Source organism: Lemur catta, chromosome 9 (assembly GCF_020740605.2).
Source record: "Lemur catta isolate mLemCat1 chromosome 9, mLemCat1.pri, whole genome shotgun sequence".
Classification (NCBI taxonomy): domain Eukaryota; kingdom Metazoa; phylum Chordata; class Mammalia; order Primates; family Lemuridae; genus Lemur; species Lemur catta.
Genome location: NC_059136.1, coordinates 96,481,130 through 96,488,736, shown reverse-complemented (window position 1 = coordinate 96,488,736; position 7,607 = coordinate 96,481,130).

Sequence of the window (7,607 nt, the reverse complement as noted above, 5' to 3'; positions counted from 1 at the left end):
GACATAAAAATCATTCAAGACAATATTATCGAAAATCATAAAGTAAAATACTTTTTTAACATAGCAAACCCTTGGAGCCCCGCTCAGTGGCACCCGCTGCTCAGGAGGCTGAGGCAGGAAAATCACTGGAAGCCAGTTCAGGCTGCAGTGAGCACGATCACACACGTGAGTAGCCTCCGCACCCCAGCCTGGGCTACACGGCAAGATGCTGTGTCTATAAAAAAAGAATAAATAAATAAAATAACAAACACTTAATATTTTATTATGTCAGGTTTGACTACAAAAACAAAATCAGGTAAAACATGTCTGGGTAGTGCCAATTCCTCCTTGAACTTGCTCATCTGACCACAAATGATACTTTGGGTGCTTTTATGCATAAACTCTCACCCACATTAATGTTTGTAGTGCTCTGTGTTGCTGGAAATTGTCAGAAAGAAAAATTTGAAAGAGTCCTGACAAGAATGAAGAATCATTCAATTTTATGAGCTTGTTCTTTTGCCAAGAGAATTAAAATAAGCCTTAAAGCAACACTTTAACTTTATCTACACCACCAAAGTGCAATAGAGATTTAAAGAAGTTATATTTAATTCATACAACAAGAAGAGTTTAGCCAAAATGATTCATAAATTGATAACCTATTTGGTTCAAATTCATCATCTACTATGGTTTTTTAATTTGTTTGGACACCCTAAAATTAGTGTCTTTACTTTTCACTAATGTTGGTTTCATTTGTTTAGGGGGAAAAAAAAAAAACCTCTGCCTTGCTAGTTATTGCATCGAATTGTATGAATCTGGTGTATAAACATGAGTTTCATGGGCTCTATGAACCCTATGAAATTGTGTGCAAAATATTTTTTATGTGGGAATGGGGTTCAGAGTTTTTATTAAGTTTCACAAGGACTGAGAAAATATTAATAATCATAGACATAGATCTCCCAGTTCTCTTCCAACACTGAAATTCTATAATGATTTCAGAAATTCATGCAAAGAGAATGTGCATTGAAATAGAAATGTGCATAGAAGTTGTGTAAATATTTTATTGGGATAATAAATTAGTTAAATTAAGAGTAAATGGCAAATGGTTGGTATGTATCTATCTTATATCCTTTGAGATTGTTTACTATTGTTACAAAATGCAAAGCCAACCCTCAATTTACAAAGAGCTCTAACTAATCAATACTAAATAATCTACTCAATAGAAAAAAGTGAGCAAATGGCACCCTCTCTCCAATGACCAACCCCAGTGCACTATATAGAAACATAAATACATCTTTTCTAATGGACTGTATCTAGTTATCCCAAAGCTAAGTGGCTTAATTCAATAATTGTTTAATATAAAGCATTATGCATCTATGGATTGGCTGGAGGTTGGTGGAAACCATTTGGGCTTACATGTCTGTAGGTCAGCCTGGGATTCTACTCTTGACTAGATTGGCTAGAGTGGCTTAAACTAGGCAGCTCTACTCCAACCTCCTCCTGGGACCAGTGGGAAAACACAGGCGTGTCTTGCTCATCACAATAGCAGATGAGCTACAGCAAGCAGAAACGGTGAAGGCCTCTTAAGGTCTAGGTTGAAACAGCCACATTACCACCTCTGCCTCACTCAGTTGCCCAAAGCAAGCCATGTGATTGAAGAAATACACCTGCATCTTTTATGGGAAAAATTGAAAGTCACATGGAAAAGAGCATGAATACAGAGAAGTGTAGAGAACTGAGGCCATTCATTCAGTGGATCACGTGGGCTGAACTTCTGAAGAGTTCAAACAGGAAGCAGCTTTAGTTTTCTCCCAGTATTGCCTTAAAATATGTTCTGTTGACTCTCCCTCCTCCTACCTCCTTGACCATATCTCTAATTTTAACTCTAAGTCTCATTTGCATAATGAGTCCTCACTTTCAGGCAAGAATATGTCCAGGCCAACCACGTCCAAACTTCAACATCCAATTCAGAGCTTCTCTCCTATCTGGGTTCTTGGCTCAGTGACTTGTAGAGGGGGCAGGGGTGATAGCCCTGAACCCCTTCAGGGAAGGACGTGCTGCCCAGCTGCAGGGAGTGGACAACAGACAGATCCAGCCATCAGTCCCTGCAGGGCGGCCTCAGCTGCAGAGATGCCTGTCCAAAGCCATGCCCTGCCTGGGCAGCCGCATCCAGGGCTGGAGGGGGAAGTACAAAGGCCCGAATGCGGGCCATGCTGCTGGGCAGTCGTTGCTCCAGAGCTCCCGTGATGTTGGCTGGGGTTTAGCGGGGTCTGCCTCACGGTCTGCGTGATGCTGTTTCCTCCCTCTTCCTTTCATGAGTGTTGATCCCGATAAACATTTTGCACCCCAAACTCCACCTCAGCGTCTGCTTCCAGAAAACCCAGCCTGTGACAGATTTGTTCATTAACTCTTTCTCCTTCTCCTTCTGCTGACCTGTCTAGGAGATATGCTGGGGAATTGGAGACCAGAGATGAGGCTGGAAAGGTCCTATCACTGGTGCTGTTGTAATCCAGATGTACAGATGACACACAGCTACATCAATCCCTACCTCGATCTCTATCTATCTACACAGACCCACATATGTGTATCTATACCTATCTATACATATCCATACATGAGTATCTATAATTACGTACACATATACATGCATATATTTACACAAGTACTGTATCTATATCTATCTATACATATCTGAATATGCATTACCATATCTATCTATACAAATCTGTATATACATCTCAAATGAAAACTATTTTTCTACTCACTCAACACTTCCAACACAAATTCTGTGGGTTTTTTCCATGCCAAGAAATTCTCCAATTCTTTGTGAACATCAACTGGGTGTCCTACAGTTTAATTCAATTTTTAAACTAGCTGCCTGGAGCTGGCATCAGATCCCACAAATTAAAGGCTCAGACACACAAGATTTCCCCAATTTTAGACACCAATTATGAGTCCTGGGCCTCCCATACTTCTGAGCAACCAGCTATAAATCAGGGGTTCTCACCTCCCCTTCCATGGGTTCAACAATTTGCTGAGATGGTTCACAGAACTCAGGAAAACAGATTACTGGCTTAAGGATGCTACTCCAGAACAGCCAAATGGAGATGTGTCATACAAGGTATGGAGGAAGGGGCATAGCGTTTCCTTGCCCTCCCAACACATGAATGTGTTCACCAACCTGGAAACTCTCCCTACCCCACTGTGTGGGGTTTTTACGTAGGCTCCATTACATAGATACGATGGATTAAATCATTGACCACTGGTGGTTGAACTCCATCTCCTGTCCCTCAGGAGGTCTGGGGTAGGATTGAAAGTTCCAACCCCTTAATCCCATGGTTGTTTCTTCTGGTGACCAGCCTCCATCCTGAAGCTGTCTAGGGCCCACTAAGTCATCTCATTAGCATAAATTCAGTGATGGTGGAAAGGGGCTTGGTATGTATAACAAAAGACACTCTTCTCACCCCTGTTGCTCAGCAAATTCCAGGAGTTTTAGGAGCTCTGTTCCAGGAACTAGGAACAGAGATCAAATATATATTTCTTATTATATCACAGTATGTATCTCTATCCATCTACCATCTCACCTCTGCCTTGAGCCTGTGGTCCTGGACAGAGGGACGAATCTTGTCCTCCCTTCCTGCCCCTGTCCCCCTGGCCTCACAGAGGCTCTGGCAGTTCCCCCTCTGGCCTCACCTTCCCTTACATACCCATTCTTAATGCCCTACACCTCTGCTGCTTACATAAGTATAACGGAAAACAGAAATCTCAGAACCACTCCCCCCCATCTATTTATGCAAAAGGGAAGTTCAGCCTACAGACTGAGTCATGCACTGCCCCCTTCCAAATAAATAACTGTTAGTAACATTATGCATTAGTCAGATCACCTTGGAAGGGTAAAAGGCCTCAGGCATCTACAAGGACTGCCCCCACAGACCATTCATAGGGAAATTCCTTGCTGGCCTCCTGTAAGCAAGAATATGCAAAATGTAACTTTAGGTCTTCAGGCTAAGTCTAGTTCTTAAAACTAAATTCTGTTCATTCCACACTGATAATGTTGATTACAACTTTATCTTCCAAGGTGCAGAACAGAGACAGACAAGATCAATCATTTCCTCTACCCATCAGGGACATCTGCATAATTAATTCTTCCTTTACTTCCTTGTTCTCTTCAAACATTCACCTTATCTTATATAAAATGTAGATATACTGAGCACTAATTAGAGCCTCACAAGAATGTAACCATTTACTCACTGCCCACCCTCCTCTTTTTTCTTCCTGTCTCTCTCCTTAAATATTGAGTTTCCTAATATCCCTCTTCAGAGAGCACAGGTCACAAATGCTTTGGTGGTTTATACTTTTCCCATCATATCCTCAAACTTGGGTTTAATAAACCTTCATTGATTGAGATCTTTGCCTCAGTCATTTGTCATAAGTAAACTGATTTTTCTGGAATTTCAGAGGTAGTTATGAAAAGTGTAATTTAGAATTAAATTTTTAAACTGGATGCCTAATAAGATTGATTGCAGAATTTAAGGGAAAAACAAAAATATATTAAATACTTCCCATGAGATCTTCATGGAATAACACCTGGTTGTTAGCCGTATTCTCTTGTACAGGATACTTTCTCCTTTCTACCCTCAGAGAAAAACCATCATGCAACCTCCAAATCTCATTTTGCTCCAGTATTTCTAACTTTACCCACCAAGAAAATCCCTGGAATCAACTCTCCCTGATGTCTAAGTTATCCAGGAAAGCAGCACCTTTGAGGTTGGTAGGAAGGTGAATGGAGGTGGATTTTAGCTCCACAGTTCAGAGTGAGTTTGGAAACTATGTTTTTTTTTCCCCTTTGAAGTAGTTTGCATTCCATTTTGAAGAGAAATGAAAATACACTCCCTTTTGGCTATGGTCTCCTGTGCATGACATGGAACACTCTCCACCCTTCTTGTCTTTACCTTAACCTCCCTGCCCCTGCCCTAGATCAATCTATATGCCTCAAGTCTAATTCCCCCAAAGAACATATGGCTTTTTAAAACACCTATTTCTTCTGTTTCAAAACACTGGACATAGTTACAGATTAGTTTTTTAGATATATTGTGATGATATCCTTTTTTAGTAGACCAAATTTGGTTAAGCTTAAGTAACATTTTTTCAAAGATTATACAGTACCAAATAAATAGAAAATATAAAGTTTGCTCCACTACATAGCAAGAAAAATTGACCTGCAATAATCAACTCAAAGACATATCTTAGCAATATAACCAAGCATTAAAAATAAAAAAATAGTTACTATAGCCTTGTAGTATAGCTTTAAGTCTGGTAAATTGATGCCTCCCAATTCATTCTTTTTGCTTAAGATTGCTTTTGCTATACAGGGTCTTCTCTGGTTCCATATGAAACATAGAATTATTTTTTCTAGATCTGCAAAAAATGATGTTGGTATTTTAATAGGGATTGCATTGAATCTGTAGATCACTTTGGGTAGTACAGACATTTAACAGTGCAGCATGGTATTGGCACAAGAACAGAGACCTAGACCAATGGAGCAGAACTGAGAACCCAGATATAAAACCATCCTCCTATAGCCATCTAATCTTTGACAAAGCAAACAAAAACATACTCTGGGGAAAAGAATCCTTATTCAATAAATGGTGCTGGGAAAACTGGATAGCCACAGGTAGAAGACTGAAACAGGATCTGGACCTTTCACCTCTCACAAAAATCAACTCATGGTGGATAACAGACTTAAACCTAAGGTGTGAAACTATAAGAATTCTAGAAGAAAATGTTGGAAAAACTCTTACAGACATCGGCCTAGGGAAAGAATTTATGAAGAAGACCCCAAAGGCAATCACAGCAACAACAAAAATAAATAAATGGGACCTGATGAAATTAAAAATCTTCTGCATAGCCAAGGAAACTATCACAAGAGCAAACAGACAACCTACAGAATGGGAGAAAATATTTGTATGCTACAAATCTGATAAAGGGCTCATAACTAGAATCTATATAGAACTCAGGAAAATCAGCAAGAAAAAAATCAAACAACCCTATCAAAAAGTGAGCAAAGGACATGAACAGAAATTTTTCAAAAGAAGATAGACTAATGGCCAACAAACATATGAAAAAAATGCTCAGCATCTCTAATCATCAGGGAAATGCAAGTCAAAACCATGATGAGATATCACTTATCTCCAGTGAGAATGGCCTTTATCAAAAAGTCCCAAAACAATAAATGTTGACATGGATGCAGAGAGATAGGAACACTCATACACTGCTGGTGGGACTGCAAACTAGTGCAACCTCTGTGGAAAGCGATATGGAGATACCTCACAGAGATACAGTAGAACTACCATTTGATCCAGCAATCCCATTACTGGGAATCTACCCAAAAGAACAAAAGATGTTCTATAAAAAAGACATCTGCACTCAAAAGTTTATAGCAGCACAATTCACAATTGCAAAGATGTGGAAACAACCCAAGTGCCCATCAATACATGAGTGGATTAATAAAATGTGGTATATGTATACCATGGAGTTCTCCTCAGCCACAGAAACAATGGTGATATAGCCTCTTGTTTATCCTGGATAGAGCTGGAGTCCATTCTACTAAATGAAGTATCCCAAGAATGGAAAAACAAGCACCACATGTACTCACCATAAAATTGGTACTAACTGATCAACACTTAAGTGCATATATAGTAGTAACATTCATCAGGGGCCAGCAGATGGGAGGGGGGAGGAGGAGATGGCTAAATACACACATAATGGGTGCAGTACACTGTCTATGGGATGGACACACTTGAAGCTTTGACTCGGGTAAGGCAAGGGAAATATACATAACCTAAACATTTGTACCCCTGTAATATGCTGAAATAAAAAAAAATTAAAAATAAATAAATCAAACTATTTAAATTGCAAAAAATCATAAAACATCAAAAGATAACTTAGAAAATGGGAGAAAATATTTGCAACATATATCATGGATAAAAGGCTATCAACCATAAAATATAACAGGCTCTTAAATCCCAGGGGGAAAAGGCCAAAAACCTCATAAGAAATGAGCAAAAGATATGACAAATCTGTTCACTAAATATATATATATATATATATATATATATATATATGTGTGTGTGTGTGTGTGTGTGTGTGTATATATATATATATATAATTTTGACCCTAAACATATGAAAAGATGTTCAAATTCATTCCTCATTGGCAAAATGCAAATTGAAACTGCCCTGAGATACCATTTCTCACCTAAGAATTTGGCAGAAATTAAAAAGCACAACACCACATTTAGTTGGTGAGATGGAGAAACAGGACTCATAGGTTACTGATGAGAATGCAAATTGGCACAACCCTTCTAGAGGAGAATCTGGAAGTATCTAACAAAACTATGTGTTTACTTTTTGACTCAGCAATCATACTTTTTAGGAATTTACCCTAATGTCACATCTCCAACAATAAGAAAATATATATGCACAAGATTATCACTTGTAGCACTGTTGGTAATTGCAAAATGTTGAAAACAAACACCCACACCTAGGAGAACAGTTGAATACACTATGGCACACACACGGCGTACTGTGCAGTGTATGAAAAGATAGGGAAGATCTATCTGAATAATACAG